Source organism: Acomys minous, assembly GCF_964271855.1.
Source record: "Acomys minous genome assembly, chromosome: 9".
NCBI classification, from domain to species: domain Eukaryota; kingdom Metazoa; phylum Chordata; class Mammalia; order Rodentia; family Muridae; genus Acomys; species Acomys minous.
This window is the reverse complement of record NC_140490.1, coordinates 48325673-48348120: the sequence shown is the minus strand read 5'-3', so window position 1 is coordinate 48348120 and position 22448 is coordinate 48325673. Positions and strand designations below refer to the sequence as shown.

Sequence of the window (22448 nt, the reverse complement as noted above, 5' to 3'; positions counted from 1 at the left end):
TATCCAGGGGTTTAGAGAGATGGCTCCACGGTTAGCAGTGGGCACTGACTGCAGCTGCACATCATCTGGGTTTGGTCTCTGGCACCTATATGAACACTCACATCTGTTTTTAACTCCACTTTCAGGGGTTCACTGCCCTCTTGTGGCCTCTCTGGGCTCCTGCACACATGGGGCACGCAAAACTCACACAAATACACAATATAATATAAACTATTTAACAAAAGTGGGTTAAAATATTTGGAAAAATATGTCGGCTCTGAATATAACTGATCAGTGGATTTTTCTCTCTTATTACTTTCTAAATAATATAGTATAATGATTATTTACGTACACCTTACATGGTAAATTATAAGTGATCAAGGGAGGATGGGCCATGTGAAAACAACAAACCATTTTATATGGGGAGCTTACACTCCTCAGAATTCAGGGACAGCTACAATAAGGGGCATCTCAGCTGTTCAGAACACTTCCTGCCCTTGGAAAGATTCTGGGTTTGGTTCACAGCACCCACCTGGTGGTTCATAACAAATCTATAACTTCAGATCCAGGGGGTCCAATGCCCTCTTCTGGCCACTAAGGGCACTGCATGCCTTTATGCAGGTAAGCACTCAGATGCATAAGAGAAACATAAACAAAGAAAAGAGAAAAATGTTTCAAGATTGGTGGTTGGGAAATGGCTCGGTGTATTAAATGCTTACCTTAAAAAGTGAGGCCCTGAGTTAGAATCTCCCATAAAACTGAACGTGGTATTCTGCATCTGTAATCCCAGTTCTCTTATGACTAGATAGGAAACTCCCCAAAGCTCTCAAGGCCGCTAGCCTGAAGTTATCTTTTAACCGCTACACATTCACTGTGATATGTAATACTCACACTTACACAGATGCAGATATGGATAGGCACATATATACATCACCAATGCACATGCGCAACAGAGAGTGCACACACACACACACACACACACACACACACACACACACACACACACAGAGTTTAGAAAGAAATAAGCCAAATGTAATCTTTATATTGAACATGATTTTATGGATTTTAAATAGAATACAGTTTGCCCAGCAGGGTTTCAGATGGAAGACCAAGAAAGCACATACTAGATATTGCTTAAAACTTGGCTCGGGTGGGAGGACCCGGTCATTGTGGTCCTTAGACAGGTCATCTGGAGATCCTTCAGAGTGCCAGGCTTTGGCCTAATTAACAGGAGGAGCACAAAGGCCCCCTGGAATTTCCAGGTCAACTTTGCTCTTGTCTCTAACTGCAGCATACGTCTTCTCAGTGCTTGTGCTCTGTGCTCAGTGCTTCTCAGACAAGCTTGTGATTTTCCTTGAATGTGCTCATCTAAGACCTTTAAAATCCAAGACCTGTGCGTTCTTCATGAAAATGCAAGAGCCCCTGACATTTAGGGTAACAGAAGGAGTTGCTCTGATATTCTTTGCTAAATTTACAAGGTTTGGCTGAAACCCCAAGCGTCTGTCCTATCACAGCGAGCATTAGTCAGTCCTTACAGCTTTCTTTAGCTTACTGTACTCCAGGCTGTGTGTTAAATGCCTTGAACTGTGTGACTGCTGGGTACAGAACTCACCCAGGTACAAGCAACATCTTACAAGTTGTTTTATCTTATATGTCTTAGTGTTTTGCCTGCATGTATGCCTGTGCACCACATGTGTGCATGTACCCATAGAAGCTGGGAGAGGAGGTTGGATTTCCTGGGACCTGAGATATATTTGGTTGTGAGCTGCCATGTGGGAGCTGGGAACTGAACCTCGGTCATTTGCAAGAGCAGCAAGATGGAACAAAGCCATGTCTTCAGCCCCTCATATGTCCTTTTTTGATTTAATTATTGACTATATGAAGTCACTGAGCCAAGATGCTGTGAGACCTGAATGTTCAGACGAGGGAGGACAAGGAGACTAAGGGAGGGGCAGCCATAGCCATTCGAGTTAGAACTGTCTTTTCAATACGGGATACTGTGACATTCTCAAAACATCCTCATCTTCCCATTGGTTCTGAGAGATGCCAATCTATCACCAGGACAAAGCTACTGAGGTCAAAGAAGTTGGAAGGCAGCAAGTTAAGCAAAGGCAAACTGTCTCTACCCTAGAACTTTGCAGAACCTTCCATACCCTACTTTGGATTAAGAATTAGGCCATCAGCTTCATTCACCAAGGCCCTTTTCTCATTTCATAGACATTCTGGGAAGGGAGAAAGAAAGATCTAGAGCAGTGAAAGGAATTAAGGTAAGGAAACCATCACAGTTAAAGTAGGGAATCACTTCCCAGTGAGGGCATACCAAGGTGATCCAGAACCATTCAGGAAACCTGAGCAGAATGGTGGGTTCCTCAAGCAACTGATGCTCAGATGTGAGGTTGCGTTTTTGTTTGTCTGGTTGGGACTTAGTCTTGTTTTTTAGACAGGGTCATGTGTATCCTACTTTTGTCTCAGATTTACTGTGGAACCACGGTTGAGCTTGAACTTCTGCTCCTTCTGAGTGCTGGGATTACAGGGCAGTCACGCCCCACCCAAAGTTACCTGGTGTTGGAGCTCAAGCTGAGGGCTCTGTGCGCGCTTGGCAAGCCGTCTGCTAACTAAGCAAAGTCTCTAGCCCCAGAGGTGAGGGTTTCAGGTGTATTTGACAAGGAGGCGTAGGAACATGAAGAAAGACCATGGCCACACTGGATCAGGATGTGGGGCCTAACAGGCCAGACTGAGCCCCCAGAGACCCAGGCCTCCCGACACCTGCCGTCTTCCCGATGGTTCTCATAGACAGGCTGATTTTTTTCTAAAGGGAGTGTGAGGAACTTCAATGAAAGCACCATCTCTAATAATGAACATTGCTGTTGGTTTATTGAATTTCTGGGAAATGCAGGGCACGGTGTACATGAATAATACATTTTTGTTTGCTTTAATATTTGGACTTGGATATTTTTCTGAGTGCATTTGTAAGAGCTCTGTTAGGGAGACTTCACTTTCCATTAATAATTTTAGGAAGCAAAGCTTATAGTAAGATCTATGACCCACAGATCCCTAAGTGTTGCATAAATAATCCAGGAAACTGCAAAATGGTCTTATGTAAAGTCACTCTACAAATGCATGTTTAATTAGCACCTACTAATGTAACAGATGCATTGGAAATAAGTTAGGGTGACATGTACTATTCTGAACAATACAATATCAGCTCGGAGGGGCCAAGGGCATGTAACATAACCTGTTTTTAATTGAGCAACTTGTCACCCAACAAAATAAGAGACAGCTTGTGTTTTATATGTTTCTGTAGAGCATCATTTTCCAACAATAAATGCAAAAATAAATTAACAAAAAAGTCTCAAATTTTTCAACAGGAAACAAAAATTTAAAGGCACAGGGTTTTTTTGTTTTTGTTTTTTGTTTTCTTGATTTGGCTATTGAAGATTTTATATGAGAAGAAGTAGACCTATAGCTTTGTAGTTATTTCAAAAACAAAATTTTAGTGTTTTTTTAAAAAACTGATCATGCTGTGTGTGTGTGTTATGCATGTGAGTGTACAATTGTGTACATATCTATGTACGTAGGAGGAGTCCAGAGCAGGCCTTCTGACATCCACCTCTGTCACTCACTCTTTTCTTGTCTTGAGTTAGAAGCTCACTGTTTGCAACAGGCTGGGTGTCCGGCAAGGTCTTGGGATCCTCTGAAGGATAGCCCGGGGAAAATGGAAGTTATGAATCCAAAATTTTAATTTTGTAAATACACAATGGAAGCTTGCTTTTAGTCAAAATCGGTTAGTGTTCCACCTGCACCCACAGACACACACACACACACACACACACACACACACACACACACACACACTGTTAAACTGTTGAGAAAAACATAACAAGAAGAGTAAGAAAGATTGCTAGGGGAAGTTTCTGTTGTCTGCAGTACCCTGGGATCACTCAGTGAGGGGCAGGTTACTCATCTCTGGCATCTGTAATACTGTTGATTTAAGGGATTTAAAGGGATGTAAGGGCAGTCTTGCAAGGGAAACAAACCTTCAGAGGAGTATTGCTGCTTGGGAGGTAAGTATAGAAAGGTCAAAGGTCAAACAGTCCTTCTCTTTGCCTGGAGCACACTCCAGGCCACTGTGTGAGTAGAGTTTATTGTGCTCATCTGACCTGCATATATTTTATTTTGGGACCAGCTGTGTCCCCTCCATGTCACCCAGTAACTTGTCTCTTCCTCTTGCCCCATCTCTCTGTGCTCTCAGTTTGTCTGTCTGCTTCTACACTGGCTGGGGCACCAACCCGTAGCTTCAGTATGGGCCCGAAGCTCCTCTGTTGCTTAAGTCCCTACGGATTCAGAATGGACAAGGAACTAGCTCATTCCTTTCTGCAAGCAAGGCTCAGGCTGTGCTCTTGGTGCCTGCTATGCTCCAGCTTCTGAGCAAGGTGCTGCTATCAGTTAAGATCTTGTCTTCCTTTGAGGCCACAGCCACCCAGTAAACATCGCAGGGAGAATTTAGAGGATGGGCGGGGAGGAGGGTGGGGGGAGGGGAGGGGCCACCATGTGCAACATCGAGGACCTCCAGAGCTCTGGCCCTCTCCACATCTCATCAATCCAGCCTGTACCTCTGAAAAGAGTTGAATCCTGGCCTAATTGGAGACTATCCTGACACTCTTCTCCAGTTGGATCTAAATCCTTTCTCATGTTGTGTACGTGCTTGCCCACGCGTGCACACATGGTCTCAAGGCCAAAGGACACAGGCATCATTCTTCAGGCGCCATCCTCCCAGTCGACTAGGCTATCCAGGCTTATGTGCCCCAAGGTTCTTAACCTGTCTCTACCTCTCCAGTGCTCGCATCACAAGCATGCCCTGCCCCTTCCCAACTTTTCTACATGGGTTCTGGGAATCAAACCCAGGCCCCTGTGCTTGCGTGCGAGGTAAGCACTTTCTGAAACTGAGCTAGCTCCTGAGACCCTCTGTGTCTTCAACAGACTATCAACAGTAGAGTTGTTGATGTCGTATCCTGACGTGGCATTTGCACACTCATGTATTACATGACAGAAATTATTTATTTATGCTCCTCTTGTCCCTGAAAGGATTGGAAGTGCCGTACATAGCAGATCTGAATGTGGAGTTTATCTGTGACAGCACGAGTGTGTTCCAAATTCAAGAGACCCACCACTTAAAGGAATATAATGATGAATTGTTTTGTAAACTGAAAAAATACATTTGAAATGTAAATGCCAGCCTCATAAGTTTTCTGCCTTTAAAGTCCAGATTTGTGTATGTTTGGTTCTATAAAATATGATATACACATGCATATTTCATAGAGGAAAAAAATCCTAGGACTGGCTTATGACTTTGCTTGCATCTTGAATTCCACAGAAACTTGAGATACTTTCCTCATTTTCCTTTGCCTTCAGCTTTTTCGCTTACTTCAACGGCTTTTCTTCGTACATACCAAGTCTCTTCTAAGCTGCCCTAAGTCCCTTTTATAACTAGGCACCACTTAAGAAATAAACCCTGAGATGCGGGTCATATCTCTGGGATGCTACCCTCATGTTTGCATACCAGTCTAGACCCCAAAGAACCCTGTTTGGTTCTATTAAAACATGTATACCATAAAACGTGTGTGTCGTTAAAAAACATTCACTAGCTAGTACCACTTAGGTTCTGTCTGCTTTATAACTTAAGAGCTTTCGGAAGGCCTAAGAAACTGGAGCTGGGAAGATGGGTCAGCGGTTAAGAATACTCACTGCTCTTGCCAAGGGCTGGGCTTGATTCCCAGCATCCACAGGAGGCTCACAGTCACCTGTAATTCCACTTCCGGGGGATCTGATGCCCTTTTCTGGCTTTCATGGGCATCAGACAATGCACACAGTACAAGGAATGCATACATGCAGGTAAAACAAAAACAAAATAATCTTTTTTTTTCTTTTTTTTTTTTTAAGGGCCCTTATTGTTGCTCTTGAGGCCACAGTTCGCACGCTATACTGGAAGAGCGTCTCTGATGTAACTTTTCGCCTATGAATATGAAAAGAAGAACGATCTAGGCCGCCAGCTCCGCAGCCTCCGTGAACATCAGAGGCCGAGAAAACAGCATTGTCAAGCCTTACACATATCAACAGAATAAAATATTTTGAAGATACACTAGTCACATATGGTTATCCCAGAATATCACCATCCACGAATATGGGTGTTATTGTTTTTTCGTTCTGCATGAAAGCTTCGCACACTCGTTCACAGATATGCCAAGTATAGCTTGACTCATGGTGCATTCGTAATAGATACTGAGAGTTGAACACATGAACTGCCTGCAAAGTAGTTAACCATGTTTTCTTTGCTGTTGACAAAACCCAGCGGCATTTTCTTTGACTCAAAGTAGAAATCAAGACATTTAGCTACTGGTTTGAAAGTTTAGGGAAATTTGAAGCTGGTGTGTTTTTATCTCAGCGATCCTTCAGTTAAAAAGGTCAGTCACCCCTCAATATGCTTGGGTGATTACCTTCAGGATGTCCACGGCTACAAAAACTGAAGGATGCCTGAGTTCGTTATATACAATGGCTTAGCATATACACCAAACTCAAACACAACCTCCTGTGTACGTGGACTAGTTAGAGGATTGGGCTTCCTGATTCTCACCCCTAGGTGTGCACCCTAGTGGGTCTGAGACAATTCAACTCAAGTACAGCGTTAGTTCAGATGGGGCCATTGGACAGGCAGGGGTTCATGACCCAGTTAAGTCCGTGATATCAAAGGGAATGTTGGTGGCTCAGGTGTTTCCTTGTCCTCAACATGGACTGGCAGAAGACAGTCTCTTTTGCTTTGGACATTTTAGAGTGCAGGTGGGAGGTATACTAGCACAGCCACTTTTCACTGTCAACTTAAGGATGAAGAACAGGGAAGAGGGTGGAGCCATGGACTCACAGGAGACAGCCCAGAGATTTGTGATAGTTAATCTAAGTTGTCATCTTGAGAACTAGAATCCCCTGGGAAATGGGCCGTTATCTTGGTTGCGTTAACTGAGGTGGGTAGACTTGCCCACCACGACTAGGGATGTGCCCTGGCTTGGGTCCTGGACTGCACAAAATGGGAAAGCTAGCTCCTGCTGCCTTAACCTTGAACTGTAAGCCAGAACAAGCCCTTTCTCCCAGAAGTTGCTTTTGTCAGAGTATCTCATCATAGCCATGAGAGATGTTACTAAGGCAGAGACACCGGCCATGTGCAGCGCCTTACCCGCTGCTCTGCTTTACTCTAGAAGGCCATCCATGGGTCCATGATCTGAGCACTGATGGCTCACGACAGTGGGAGATTATAAAACCTTTATGAGGTATGTGCTGGCTGGTGGAAGTAGGCCACTATGGATGGCTCTGAAGGTAACATTCTGGACTTGGTCTCAGTCCTGTTCTTTGCTTTCTTGCTTGCCACCATATGAGCACTCACTACACCCATAGACTAGTACCTCTAGATTTCCACTCATGGGAGCTAATGCAACTCCTTACACGAGTCCCTTGGCTTGGATTCTGTCACCTGCAATCAAAAGCATCTTATCTGTACAATTCCTTCATTGTTATGAAATGTGATCCTAAGGGCCTGTATTAGTCACCTGTGTGTAGCTGTGACAAAATAGCCAACTGGACCCCTTAAAAGGAAGAAAGGCTTGCTGTGGCTTAGAGTCTCAGAGGTTATGTCTCTAGTGACCTACTTTCTCCAATGCGGCCCCAGCTTCTGGCTTTTCAGCACCTCCCAATAACGATAATGGTTAGCCTGTCCATATGAGAGCCCTCGCGGTCTCAGTGTCTCTGGGAACACCGTCACAGACATCCCCAGAAGTGTGCTCTGCTAATCTCATCATGATGTCACCAGCAAGCCAGAGTACAAGCCACAGTCTGATCAGAGACAATTCGCAGCGATGCAGCGCCCACTCCCGTTCTCAGACAGTGTGGAAGAGTATGGGACACACTTGGCTTCTGGCACTGTCTCTGCCACTCATTATCTACCTATCAGTGGGGAATCTACTTGGCTTCTTCCCAATTATGAGCTGCTGTTAAAACTCCAATTGAACAAGACTAGAGACAGCATCGACTTGCCAGGCGTTTGTCACCAGAGATGGAACATTAAGGCACGGTTCCTGATGCCTTGGGGCTATTCTGTCCAGAGCAGCTCCCCTGTCTAATGGATGGGCCTGGTGACTGACTGTAAGGGCTAGTCCTGATGTTGTGTGCTTGAGGACTGGCGGAAATTATTAGGGTTTCTTGGTTTAAGTGGAGGAATGAGACAGTGACCCACCTGGAGGAAATAATAGATGCAGACAGGTGTAGACCTCCCTCATCTCCATCGCCAAATTCTTAAAGCTCCAAATAAGTACAGAATAAATAATTGATTCATGTGCCACACTGGACTTGGGTAGAATAATGTCTTTGATCTGTCACTGGTACAGTCTTTATAATGAATAGACATTTGATCATGTCTCCCCAGGTAAAGTCGCACAATAGATTTTATTTCCTGAACTATTACTACTTATTTTTTAAGCAGAGCCTTTCTGTGTAGCCCAGGTTTACCTAGAACTTACTGTGTAGGCCAGATCCATCTCAGAATCACAATTCTCTTGTCTCAACCTCCATCATGAGAAGAGATTCTTTACCTTTGTTCTTTGCAGCGTTTTCTCTGCCTAAGATAACCAGACAGCAAGGGAACTGTGGTTAGTGATTCTCCTTTCCCTGGACCTAAATTGTATAGAGTGTTGGGAGGTCTCTCTCTGGGCAGTAGTACCCAGGGCTCTTGGAGGGTCTATTGGGGTCTATGAAGGACCCTTATCTTAGCCCACAGGAATGTCCAGCACTGAGTTCTGTTGTTTGGCTCAGTGGCTCTATGTGCACAGCTTCCAGATGCAAGGCTACTTGCATCATTTTCTCTTGAGCTCTTGCCGCTGCTGGCCACATCAAAGTCCTTCTCTGAGATGAACACAGATGTGACAGAAATGACACAACCCATGGAACACAGCTAGCCTTAGCTCTTTATGCAGTGTGTGATTTGGGCCATTTCTTTCCAGCCTTGGGACCTCAATTTATGTACCAAGGGTCCTTTGTCTAAATCACTGGGTTGTGCACCTATGAATCCAAACACTCATACTGAGTGTGTACAGATTTTCTTCTCATTTTTATTATGCTGCTCTAAAAACATAGATGACAGCTATTTACTGCAGTGGATGGGGCCACCCTTCCAGAAATGGTTTAGAGTAAACAGGATGGCAAAGGCAGGTGAAAAGCAAGCAGTAAGCAATTTGCCATAAGGACCTGAACAGCCTAGGGTTTGGGTATCTGTTGGCTAGGCCCTGGAAGCAATCCCCCCATGGAAAGCAAGGGGTGACTGTACAGTATATGTGAAATAGACAGGAAGTTTGCCCAGAATGAAGACAATGTCCAAGAAATTCTGTCTCCCCCCTTCCTTCCCTTAATCCCTTCTTCATACCTGGTCAGTTGGAAATCCTTGAGTCCCCACATTACTCAACTGTCATAGTGCTCAGAGAAAGGCCTCTATATATTCTCGTTAGAAAATGACCTCCTTAAAAATCCATGAAATAAATTCTGAAAGCTGTATTTAAAAGTCAAACTGAGTGACAGCTTATGACCCCTCGTCCCTTCCTCCACCCACGGCTTCCCCCACTCCTTCACCTCCTCCTCTGCTTACATCTTCTCTCTGTCCTCCTCCTTTATCCTCATCTTTTTTTTTTTCATAATACCTTTCCCCAAAAGGAGTCAGTGGGACCTTGGAAAGCCACTTCCCAAGACCTACTTGTTTCTCCAGAGGCATTAAGTCCTAACTCGAGTTTAATGGCTTAAGCTACAATTATGCAGGGAATGTTACGTTTGTGTCAACGTTGCATCCAGAAAAAGACACAGGATAAAATACGACTACAAAATAGCCTGTCAATGTACAAAGTTACTAAGAGACTATAGGATGTTTTAAGGAATTTCCCAAGCCTCGAGATGGAAAGTATAGAGCCATCCTTTTACTCCCTTAATTAAACCAGAAGCAGCAAAAACAGCACTCTGCACCAACATGCCAAAGCTAATGTTTTCATGTATTGATTTTACTTTAGCATTTGTCAGAATTATATTACATGACCCAGTCTATTATATTATCTATCCTCTGATACAAAAAAACCCCACAAAAATGAATGCTATTGTTAAGGAATTACAAAGCAAATGGTGTTTAAAGTGAAGCAGGCTTTCCTGGAACACTGGTATTCTGTCAGGCTTTTTGGAAGTCTTTCTAGTGAATAACTTTCTGGCCTGGTAATGGTGTTGTTCTGCTCACAACAATTCTATACCCTGCAGCTGCTTCTGCTTTTCCATATTTAAAGTAAGAACAAAATAGCAAGGTGTTGAATACCAGGACTCAGGGTGTGTGTGTGGGGGGGGGGGATGGGTGGGGACTGATGTGATCCCACGGAGAAATAAAAAGAACCTTTGCCATTATTTTGTGACACAAAAGGAACGTATTTCACAGGCAGACACATCATCCCCAGCACCTGAGACTACACAGAGAGAGCCCTTCATGGTGCTATCTAGAGAAGAAATAGCCTGATACATGGGACTGAGAGTTGACAGGCTGCCAGATCTTAAGATAAAAATACTGGAAGGAAAATCAAATAGGAAGAGAACTGGAAATGGTGACGTGTTTATCCTGCCATTAGCTGTGAAGCTACTGGCAATTGACGGCTTCCGAGGGAGCGAATGTCAGTTTTCCTCAGAGCTAGGGACTCCTGGTAGGTTGTCTGTGTTCCAGTGGGTGGCCTCATACTTGTGCACATACAAGAAGACACTAACTGGACTCAGTGGTGGGGGAGGGGCATGAGGTTTGTAAAGGGATTTAGTAGGCGGGGCTTGGGCAGAGTTGTAGGAGAGAGAGAGGGAGGTGGATGTGATCTGATTACCAGTGCATCATACATTCTCAAAGAAGAAATAAGAATACATTAAAATAAAAATCATTGGCCTTGTCAGTTCCACCCACTGTCCCACGGAAATGCCACTTGAGCTGAGGTGCCCTCACCCAGACATCTCCAGTTCACTGCAAGAATAAAGTCAGGTGATGTCTGAAGCTGGTGAAAAGTCTCCAGGAAGCAGAATGAAAAACACTGAAGTTATCTACAGAAGGGTATGTCAGCAGGTTAAACATACTGTCATCACAGGCACTCAATGAAACAAACAAACAAACAAAATCCCTAAATAATGGGCAGGAATTATCTATAGTGCAAACAAGCATGACCTATACATCAGCTTTACTTCAAGGGGAAGAGATTGGGGACAATGAGAAACATCTTTTTTTTTTCCTTTTTAAAAAGATGTTTGTATTATTTAATTAATTTATTCAGACTACATCTCAATTGTTTTCCCCTCACTTGTATCCTCTCATTCCTCCCTCCCTCCCGCTTTCACCCTATTCCCCTTCCCCTAGGTCTATGACCGAGGGAGACCTCCTCCCCACTATATGGTCATAGGCTATCTATCAAGTCTCATCTTGGTTGCCTGCTTATCCTTTCTCTGAGTGCCACCAGGCCTCCTTATCACAGGGAAGTGGTCAAATATGGGGCACTAGAGTTCATGTCTGAGTCAGACCCTACTCTCCACATAACTGTGGAGAATGACAGGACTCGGATCTGACTGACTCCGCCTGGAGTTGAGCCATGTTGACTCTTTAGTCCACGGATTGTTTAATCCCAGTAGGGCATAGGCGCTAGCCTCTGAAGGCGTTGGATCCTCTAAGCCCTGGCAGGGTTTTCTCCAGCCATTCTCACCTCACGTGTCTTCTCTTTTTCCCCCTTCGACCCTGCCTCTCCTCCCCCCTCCCCACCCCACTTTAATTCCCATCAAAATAGCAACACAATTCTTAACAGACCTTGAAAGAACAGTTCTAAACTTCATATGGAAGACGAAACAAAACAAAAAATCCAGGATAGCTAAAACAGCCCTAAACAACAAAAGAACTTCTGGAGTTATCTCCATCCCTGACTTCAAGCTGTACTACAGAGCAATAGCAATAAAAACTGCATGGTACTGGCATAAACACAGACTGGCTGATCAAAGGAATCCAACTGAAGACCCAGAAATAAACCCACATACCTATAGACACTTGATTTTTGACAGAGTAGCCAAAACCAGACAAGGGAAAAAAGAAAGCAACTTCAACAAACAGTGCTGGCTTAACTGGATGCCTGCATGTAGAAACTGTGAATAGAAAATCCATACTTATCACCCTGCACAAAACTCAAGTCCAAGTGGATCAAAGACCTCAACATAACACCAGATACACTAAGCATATTAGAAGAGGAAGTGGGGAAGAGCCTTGAACTCACTGGCACAGGAGACAACTTCCTGAACAGAACACCAACAGCTCAGGCTCTAAGATCACCAATTAACAAATGGCGCCTCCTAAAACTGAAAAGCTTCTTAAGGCAAAGGACACTGTTGGGAGAATGAAATGGCAGTGTACAGACTGGGGGAAGATCTTTATCAATCCTACATCCACCGAAGGCCTAATAGCTAAAATATGTAAGGAACTCAAGAAATTAACCATCAACAGGCAAAATGATACAATTTTAAAATAACGGGCTACAGAGGTAAACAGAGAATTCTCAACAGAGCACTCTAGAATGGCCAAGAAGCACTTAAAGAAATGCTCACCACCCTTAGTCATCAGGGAAATGCAAATCAAAATGACTCTGAGATTCCACCCCTTTCTGTTCAACACAGAAGAAAATACCAGCCCTATCTCCCTGGCTTCTGATTGCTTGTCTGTAGTATGCAGAAATTTCAGGAGAGGATTGGTCACCTCTCCTCTGGAGAGTGGAGGGCATGAAGGAGGGGTGGAGAAAAGAAATGCAGCCCTCAGGAAACCGAAGACCATTGAGTAAGGAGCCACCATGAACACTTGGCCAGTCTTTTCTAATGTGCTGCCGTCTCACTCATTGGTCACAAGAAAATAAGCCATAACACCCCTGTGATTTTTGGTTTAACCATCAATGGCCACAGTCCGTGGCGCCATGTTCAATCCTTTGCTTGCCCTTCTCCAGCATTTCTAATAGCCTTGTACCATCAACCGGGGCTAACACTCAGGTGTCAATGAATCCACTTTTCTGCTGTCTCAAACAAGGCTAGGGTGGTGGCCTCCACACTAAAAATGAATGTCATGAATTTGTAGAAAAACACACTCCGACAACAGGGCCGCAGATGATCTTTAGGGACGGGTCAGCGGTATTTTCCTTGAAAGCCCAAGAAGAACACATTATTGTTTGTCTTGGGAGTGCTGCTCCAACATTTGGAAGACAGTGTTTTTGTTCTAATGCAAATACAGAGCCCTCAGCATGATCAACAAAATTACAAGACTTAAAGATGAAATAAGAGATTCCAAAAGGGGATCGTGTTTGCCTCTGCCTGCTTTAAGCTCTGACGTCAAAACTTTGAGAGGTATTTTCCTGTAGTTTGGGTCTGAAATGTCCTGACGCTCTGGACTGTGTGTTAAAGGTCACCAACTTGGTGGTTTGGGAGAGGTTTAAGGAATGAGGTTTAGAAGAGAGAGAGTGGGTCGTTGGCTACATAGTTTGAAAGGGATGCTAACCCTTTGTTTCTCTCAGCTGTGTGATTCTGCCACATACTCCAGCCAGGAAGCACTGTGCTACCACAGACCCAAAGGAACCAGGACAAGCAATAACAGCCTGAAACACATGAGCCAGCATAAGTCTTTGTTCTTTTTAAGTTAATTACCTCAGGTGCTTCGTCACAGTAACAGGAAAGTTCATAGAGTTGTTCTCTCATTCTTATCAGTCATTAGGGGATAAGTCAGAAAAACAAACAAACAACACCTGAAAAACTTTTTTTTTCATCTTTCTTGTCACTGTAACACCTAACTCATGCCCAAATTAATAGGTGGAGAATCATTGCTGAGTTATTTTGTGATAGCAGCAGGCCTGGCTTATTTTCTACCATGAACGCTAGAGAGCTATGGGACACAATGAGGAAGGCTGCCTTCACCAGATAGGAATAAAACCCCTCACCATTCGTGTGAATAAGATCACACCTTGACTCCTTTGGGGAGACCCTTGTGGTAGCCTGACATATTTTTCAATTCTGGGGAGTGAAATTAGCTTATCGTGTTTAAAACTTCCTAGAAGCCTCTGTAACCCTCAGGAGCTGGAGGGAGGGGCTTGCGGGCAGCCATGTATTCCCCTGGTTTGTCTGCACTTTGTTTTGTTTCTTAACTGGGTCATCTTACTGGCAGGGGGCCTTCGCTTCAGACTGTGTCTTTTCACAGTTTCTAGTGGTTTCCATTGAAGGAGAAACTTCCCTCCTTAATGAAGGCTCCCCACAACCTGTTATCTGGAAGCAATCTTAGTTAGAAATGGGTCATCCTTAGAAAGAATCTGAAGGAAAAGTGGGTGCAGGGAAACCAAGGACTCTCTGAAAGGAGGTCACTTTACAGGGGTAACAATCAAAGTCCCAGGAAAATGAGTTGTCTCCAGGAATCCTTCTTTGCTCCCTAACACAATTAACATCATGCCAGTCCTAGCCACTGTGACAAAGAGGCCTGCAATGTCACCATGGACACCAGAAACATCTGCAAGCTTGCATACGTGCTGAAATATTTTTAAAATCAGAAAACTTCTGTGCAAGGGGGCACCCACTTGAGTTACTTTTCTTGTTACCGTATTTTCTGGTGTATAAGACAACTTTTTAAATCCTGAAAAATCCATACCAAAGCCTGGGGTCCTCTTAGAGGCTGGGCACTTACCTACAGCTTGCTTCCCCTTGCTTCATATGTCTGGCACAGACAGTTGGGGCTGCCATGGTCGATCTCGCGCCCCTGCCCTCCTCTCCCCACCCCCAACCCCCGCCCCCCCACCCCCGCCCTTTGCTGGGAGTATGAAGCAGGGAGGAGTCAAGGAGGACCAGAACCCACCTATTCGACTTGGAGTGCTTCCAGTTGAGTGTGGAATGCACCTTAAAGAGGCAGTGTAGGCTGGCACTGGCTGTCTGCTGGCATTTAATAAAATGCCTGGCCATCTGCACCCTGTCTATAAATAGACACATGGCCAAGTTTGCTGCACAGGGTGTGCGTTGGAAGAGCGGTAGTCTTATACGGCGCGTATATTCTAAACCTCTATATTTTAACTCAAAAAGTTGGAGGTCATCTTATACGCCAGAAAATATGGTACTCTACTACGTTTAAGTATAGGACAAAAACAACTTAAAGGAGATAGGGCTCATTTTGAGGAGTAGTTAAAGGCCTGAAAAACAAGGCCAAGCTGATCCCTGCCCTAGGTCCAAGAAACCACCACCTGCAGCCTTAGGTATTCCCCGCTCTCTGACCCCCGGTTAACCTGGCCCGAGCCAATCATCCTGCTCACATACCTTAGATACAGCAGCCCAGCCAATCAGTTTAAAGGTCAGCTCCTCCTGGCTTGCGGTTTTAGTCTTTATAAGCAGTCTGTAACAGCTACTCAGGGTCCCTTGGTCTCTCGAGTGCTGAGGTACCCTGACGCGCCAGCAATAAACCTTTGCTCTTTGCATCAGCGCTGTGGTGTTTGAGTGGTCTCTCACTACGACCCTCCTTCCTGAAGTGGACTCTAGGGTCCACCCTTCCCGAAGTGGACTCTAGGGTCCAACAGTAGGATTCACGTTACCAAGAGGGAAGGCAAAGCATGGCAGGAAGTGCTTCCGTGGTGGCAGGAGTATGCAAATGACTCATCTCCTTCCATCTTGAAAGAATAATAAACAGCGGCTGGAACGTGGGGCCAGCTGTAAGACCTCTATAGACTCAATTGTCTCCAGCAAGTCTGCTCCTCCTCCTGAAAGTCCCACAGCCTTCTCAAACAGCTCCACCATCTGGGAACCAAGTGTTCAGACTCATGAGCTTAAGTGGGCATTTCACATGCAACCCACTATTGTGTCCTTTCCATAAATACACAGCTAATGATGAGATGAGAGGGGTAAGCAACAGATTCATGTCATTATGAGACCCCACCAATGGGCACGAGGCTGAACTTGGTGATGTTCATGAAGGAAGGACTGAGGTGGCGGCTTCCTGGTGGAGATGGTGGCTAAGACTGAACTGGCCTATGTGGTCATCTTCTATATACCCTGTTTCATTCTTGACTGCACATGTGCTCCATCTGGTTCCAGCAACTTCTTCTTTCTGCCTAGGGCTTGATTGACTTCTTTCACTTTTTTTCCTCATCTGGACTGTTTCTCCAGAGATGCTTTTCCTGGTCTCTGTAACACTGTCTCTCATGGTATCCCAGGGTGTCATCACGTGCCACCTCAGGCCGTCATAGTTGTCAAGGAGCTTCCTTGATGCAGAGATTCAAGGACCCACTTTGCAGCTTTGCCATCTTCTAAGACGTCACTACTGCTCTTATCTAACTTGAACATATCATGTCTTCAAAATTATAACCGCCAGCTCACATTCTGAGTGGACATGTGTGGAGGAAGAAAGAGCAGGAAGTGTAGCCTGTCCGTATGCTTGGGCAAAGAAGGAATGGGCATCTGGGGACCTGATGGTGCTCTTGTGTGGTCTGTCCCACAAGCCTTCTCTGTTCATCTATGTGGCTTCATCCTACCTAATCTTTTTTTTTTTTTCTGATGGTGAGCCTAGGCACCATGCACAGGTAGTGCTTGTGGGAGACAGAAGAGGGCATTGGATCTCTTGGAACTGGAGTTACAGATGGTTGTTAGCTGCCATGTGGGTGCTGAGAACCAAACTCCAATCCTTTGCGAGAAGTACTGTTTTGGTGCTGGGAAGCGAACCCAGGTCCTCTCAAGAGCAGTATGCTCTCTTAACCTCTGAGTCACCTCTACAGCCCCAACTCTCTTGTCTTAAAGGCCTGGAGAGGCTCTCCCCTTTCACAGTGTGCTCTGAGGACCTTCTATGGCTTCAGTGAACTTTATGCTCATACTCTTGTTTCCCTGGCTTTCTATCTTCCAACATTCTTCATCTGCATACCCTCACTTGCCCCTTCTTTCCCTCCTCACATTATCTATATTTTAGCTACATTTCCCATCACTACAGTCCAGCACTTTCTTTGGTTATTCCATCCCCAGTCACCTCTCTTCCTTGGAATTTCTTTAATATATTTAATGTTGATTAAATAAGCAATAATAAATAAAGCACACACACAATAAAGCACACACCTAGACTCTCCCACAACTTTCCTCTTTACCCTGCCAATTTTATCTCACTGACGTCTTACTTCTCGGGAGTGCAGACTATGTCTTAGACTTCTGCTCTGACGTCATGCATCCATTTAACAAAATGCACCATGCATCTGCAGCACAGGACTGTAGGTGTAGTCTGTTCAGTCCTTCATTCCCCAGCTGTGCTGCCAACAGCAACAGATGTGACAGATGCAAAGATGTAAGACAGAATCCTATGCTCTCAACATACACACAGCCTGATGGCAGATGTGGGTCACTGGGGAAAGAGTTACCGCAGAATGGAGAGCTGTTTCCTTCAAGCTGGGGTCTAGGAAGTGTGTGTCCCAAGTGTAGAAAGGGTCTAGTGGTCCAGCCATCCTCTTGTCACTCCTGACAGTCCTGATCCTATAGGTAGGAAGGGAATCGTTGTGGACTATAGGTAATGACCCCATGCGCATTGCCAATGTGGTGTTTTAAGGCTTTCAGAGGAACCTCAAAGTTCACTTATGTTTCAGGGAACAGGCAGTGTTGTTGCTTTTTGCTCATATAACAAAAACAAACAAACCACTTCAAAGCAGTCATCAATAATTACTACTCAGCCACAATAGCAGCATAATTGTATGATAGTGTCTATGAACATGCCCATAATCACCTCACTAAATGCCCTTTACTGTAGTTCTTGCTTAGAAAGGACAGGGTTTTTTTGGTTTGGTTTTGTTTGGGTTTTGGATAAAACTTGCTTTAGACTTACAGAAAACATATTGTGTGATCTGATAAATGGGGACTTAGTGAACCTGTTTAGATTTTAGTTGCTTTAGAAGAGAATAATAATCTCCTTACACAATGAACCAGAAATCATGTTGCATTTGCTTTTTCATTATAAACAGGTGTTGGGTTTTGTCAGATGCTTTTGATGTATCTATTGAGATACACATGTTTTTAGTTTTCTATTATTTGAACGGCATTCATTGTCATCATTGCTTTTGGGTGATATAACCTGTTGTAGTTACTGGTCTATTATTTGGAAAAGACATCATGACCAAGACAACTTATACAATGAGACATTTAGTTGGGGACTTGCTTACAGTTTCAGAGTGTAAGCCCATGACAGTCATGGTAGTGAGCAAAGCATCAGGCAGGCATGGTGCTGGAGCAGTTAGCAGAGAGATTATATTCATATCTTCAGGCAGGAGGCAGAAAGAGAGGTAGACTTGGCCTGGTGTGGGCTTTTGAAACCTTCAAGCCCACTCCCAGTGACACACCTCATCCAACATGACCACACCACCCAATTCTCTCAAAACAGCCCAACAATTGGGAATGAGACATTCAAATATATGAACCTAATAGGGTCACTCTCATCCCAACTACCACATAGCCCGCCTTGTATTTCTGGCATGAATCTTTCTGGGTTGTGGTGTGTAGCTCTTTTTATATCCTGTTGGGTTTGGGTTGCTAGAATTGGGGTGAGGATTGTTGAGTCCTGAGTCATAGACATATTGTCTGCAGTTGGCTTTTCTTAGGCTATCTTTGTCTGGCATTGGTAATTTTGTCTCATAGGCACTTGGCCAGTGTTGCTTCTCCTCTTAGTTTGGGGAATTATCCTTAATGGACTGTTGTACTCTTACTTAAGCACTTGGAAAATGAACCCATGAAGACATCTTGGTATGGATAGCATTTTGATCGCTAATTATCATTTGCTTGTTTAAAGACCATTCATACTCTTTTTTTTTTTTCTTGTTTTAAAATTTTGTATCATTTTGGGATGAATTTTCCATGTGATGGCCATTATTAAATCTTGCTATATAATTGTTCATAATATTATTTTATAACTTTTTACTCTGATATGTTGGTAGTCGTGGTCACTCTTTCATTTCAGATTCTGATCATTGTGGTTTTTCTCTTTCCTTTTTGTCAGTTCTGTTTTTCTTTCCAAAGACCCAGCTCCAGTTTTTACTCATATTAACTATAGATTTTTCTATTTTCCTTACAGTTTTTCTACAGAATTGCATCAGTTTCTTTTCTGATTCCTATTATTTCCTTTTTCTAGTTACTTTTGGTTTAACTTGTTATTTTCTTCTTTTTCTATTGTTTTAAAGAAGAAAGTTGGGCTATTGATCTGAGAAATATATATAGTTTTTAAGTATAGACATTTTTATAGCAAGAAGCTATTAATAGGCTATCCTATATCTTCATTTCTAGTCTATTAGGATATCTCTAATTTCTTTTTTTCAGAACTTTTCCCTCTGTTTTAACATCTCATTTCATTCTGTTTTGATTGAAGCAACCTTTAAAGTTTACTGAGATTGTTTTGTGGCTGAAAATATGGTATATATCATCCAATATCATGTGTATTTGAGAAAAATGTATATCATATGCTTAGTTATCTAATTACATACATACATACACACACACACACACACTTTAGAATGTTGATCAAATCTTTTATTTTCCTTATTGATCTGTGTGGTATTGAAGGTCTGGTATTGGAATGTTCCTTATCATAGTAGAATTGCACATGTCTCTATACATTCCTGTGATGGTTAGTTTTAATTATCAAGTTGATATAACCTAAAGTCACTTGGAAAGGTAATCTTACTAATGAGTTATATAGAGTAGAATGGTTGGTGAGTACGTTTATGGGGATCGTCTCTAGTACTAATGTTAATTGAAGTGGAAAGAACCAGCCCATCTTGGGTGGCAACATTACCTAGGCAGGGGAACCCAGACTATATAACAAAGATATAATAGCACTAGACAAAATAAAGTCTATAAAAAACCCTCTTACAAAGAAAAACATTGGCAAAGGGGTCAGTCTATTAGTAAGAGGATGAACCCGTATGTACCTCACCACAGAACTATCCAAAATAGAGAAAAAAAATTAAGAGAGGGGACTGAGCATGAAAAAAACATGCCAATATTTATTTTTCTCTCCGCCCTTGACTGTGGATGTGACTAGCTGCTTCAAGTCCCCTCCTTGACTTCCTCACAAGGATGGATTGTAAGCTGAACAAAACTTTCCCCCCTAAAATTGTAACCATTAGGATATTTTACCACAGCAACAAAAGGTAAACTGGGATAATTTCTCTCAATATTTTCCCTATATTTTGAATGGTTCTGTTGTGGGGTCCATATGTGTTCGTCATCTTACTAACAGACTGACTGACCCCTGCACCTTTCTTTGTGTCTTGTAAGAGTTTTTTATTCAGACTTCAGCTTGTCTTATCCTATTGTATTTTACCCAGCTCTCTTTTAGTTGCTGTGCCAAATTTCAGTTGTAATTGATTTATCTTTAAATTTTAAATGATTCTTTCTGTAAACAATATGCTGTTAAATTTTGTAGTTTTTATCCTCTGTAACAGCCTCTACTCTTAATAGGATAATTTGATTCATTCGTATGCCCTTTTGTATCTTTCTTAGTTCTCAGACCACTTTTCATCTCTCTACTCTATTTAACTGGTGCCTTTTGTCCTAAGTAAATATTTCATAAGTAACACTGAGTTGCACTAGTCGCTCTTTCACTCTCCCGCTTAGTGCCTTCTGCTTGGCCCAAGGCTCAGTGTTTTGATCTAAACTTACCAAAATCAGCTTGAGACTCATGTTAACTTAATTCCCCTAGGCTATAAAGATATGGCTCCCATGCAATTCTGTTTCTTTTCCTCACTTTTTATCTGTTCCGATTGTGCATATTATGGCTATAAATGCTGTAGAGTCAGACGTACAATCTTATAATGATTGCTTTACATTATCTCATCTTTTTCAAAGAAGTTAAATGAAACATTACAATTACGTAGTTGTGGCCTCTTCGACATTAAACTTCTTATTTATAATTTCTGATTCTTTTCATTTGTTCCTGTGGATTCAAGTTACCATCTGGCACCATTTCCTTCACCCAGTGTAGTTTTGTTCCCACCCACATCTTTTTTTTTTCTCTCTTATTGGCAAAGCTAATACATTCCAGTATGTTGAAGGTCCAACAACGCATTATGTACTATTCTGTGCAATTGCTTTTAAATCAGTGGAGAGAAGAAAGGAGAATTTGCAATTTTGTGTTTGTCTTTATAATTATGCCATTACCTTCACTGATGTTCTTTGTTTATTAGTGAGAACTCAGTATATTTTCTGGGGTCATGAGCTTTCAAACTTGCAGCAATTTCTTTAGTGATTTTCCTCTTGTACAAAACTAAGCTGAGCTACTTTTGCTCTTTTGTCCCCTGGAAAAGAATATCTCCATGTTTGTCCATTTATGCATTTCTTGGCTTCACATTTCATTTTGGAATGAGAAATTTCTGATTATAGAATTTTTTATTCTCTGTCTCTGTCTCTCTGTCTCTGTTTCTCTTTCTGTCTCTCTGCCTCTCTCTGTCTCTGTCTCTGTCTGTCTGTCTCTCTCTTTGTCTCTGTCTCCGTCTGTCTCTCTCTCTGTCTGTCTCTCTGTCTCTGTCTCTGTCTCTCTCTCACTATCTGTGTGTGTGTTCTCTCACTGTCTCTGTCTCCCTCTCCCCCTTCATACACACACAGAGAACTCTGACTAATACAGGAAAGAACATGTTGAATTAGCATCGTTGATATATATGGGATTCCATGATGCAACAGTCTCATTCTACCATTGCAGTACTGAAATCAGCATCTTCCTTTGCACATTAAGTTCAGCTAAGTATTTTCTGTCCTGTGTGTGTGTGTGTGTGTGTGTGTGTGTGTGTGTGTGTGTGCATGTGTGCATCCACTTTCATGTGAGTAAGGTGCATCTGTGTGGAGAAGTAGATATGAAGCCTTGAAGTCAACCCTGGCTGTTTCTTTTCTGAAGGGACTGGTGTGTTCCCTTTCTTGGAACAAAGAGGATTTATTTGCTCCAGAGGGACAAAGGATAGGGACTAATAGACAAAGACAGGGGAGAAGGGAAAGTAAACAAGGGAGACGTGGAAGGGGCGTTTGTCCCAGAGGAAGAGGAGGACGCAGAGGCCTACCTATGGATAGAGAGGAGACAGACATGGCCCATAGGCAAATGGCAGTTAATAAAGGAAAAGGGGGAAACCCCAAGTTAGGATGAAGTGTTTAACTTAAATTGGCATGTTAACTAGGTGAACCTAAGGGGGCATTTGATTGCTGGACTTCAATACTTTGATAGCTAAACCTTGGTAGTCAGTCTCAGGAGGAGGAAGTGGCCTAAATAAGGGAATAGACCTTGGTGCCCTCCTGTAGGAATGTAAGCTAATGGTTTTTAGCAAGGCAGAGGGAGTGAGGGAGAAAGGCAAGGGCTGCCAGAGCCCTATTCGCCATGCTCCGTCTGG

The 22448-nt window shown here is 43.2% G+C and overlaps 1 long non-coding RNA gene across 3 annotated transcripts in view; it reads left to right on the top strand.

Annotated features, from left to right (window-relative positions):
* LOC311606020 overlaps positions 1-22448 on the top strand; it is a 186698-nt gene that overhangs the window by 93024 nt on the left and 71226 nt on the right. The window contains exons 3-4 of one of the 3 annotated variants that reach the window (XR_014782161.1): positions 4232-4412; positions 5920-7476. The exons of 1 other annotated variant lie outside the window; for it this stretch is intronic. This is a non-coding gene — a long non-coding RNA (uncharacterized lncRNA). Of the gene's footprint in view, positions 1-4231; positions 4413-5919; positions 7477-22448 lie in introns of those variants that run through there. One more of the 3 variants, XR_014782162.1, reaches the window with a different exon arrangement.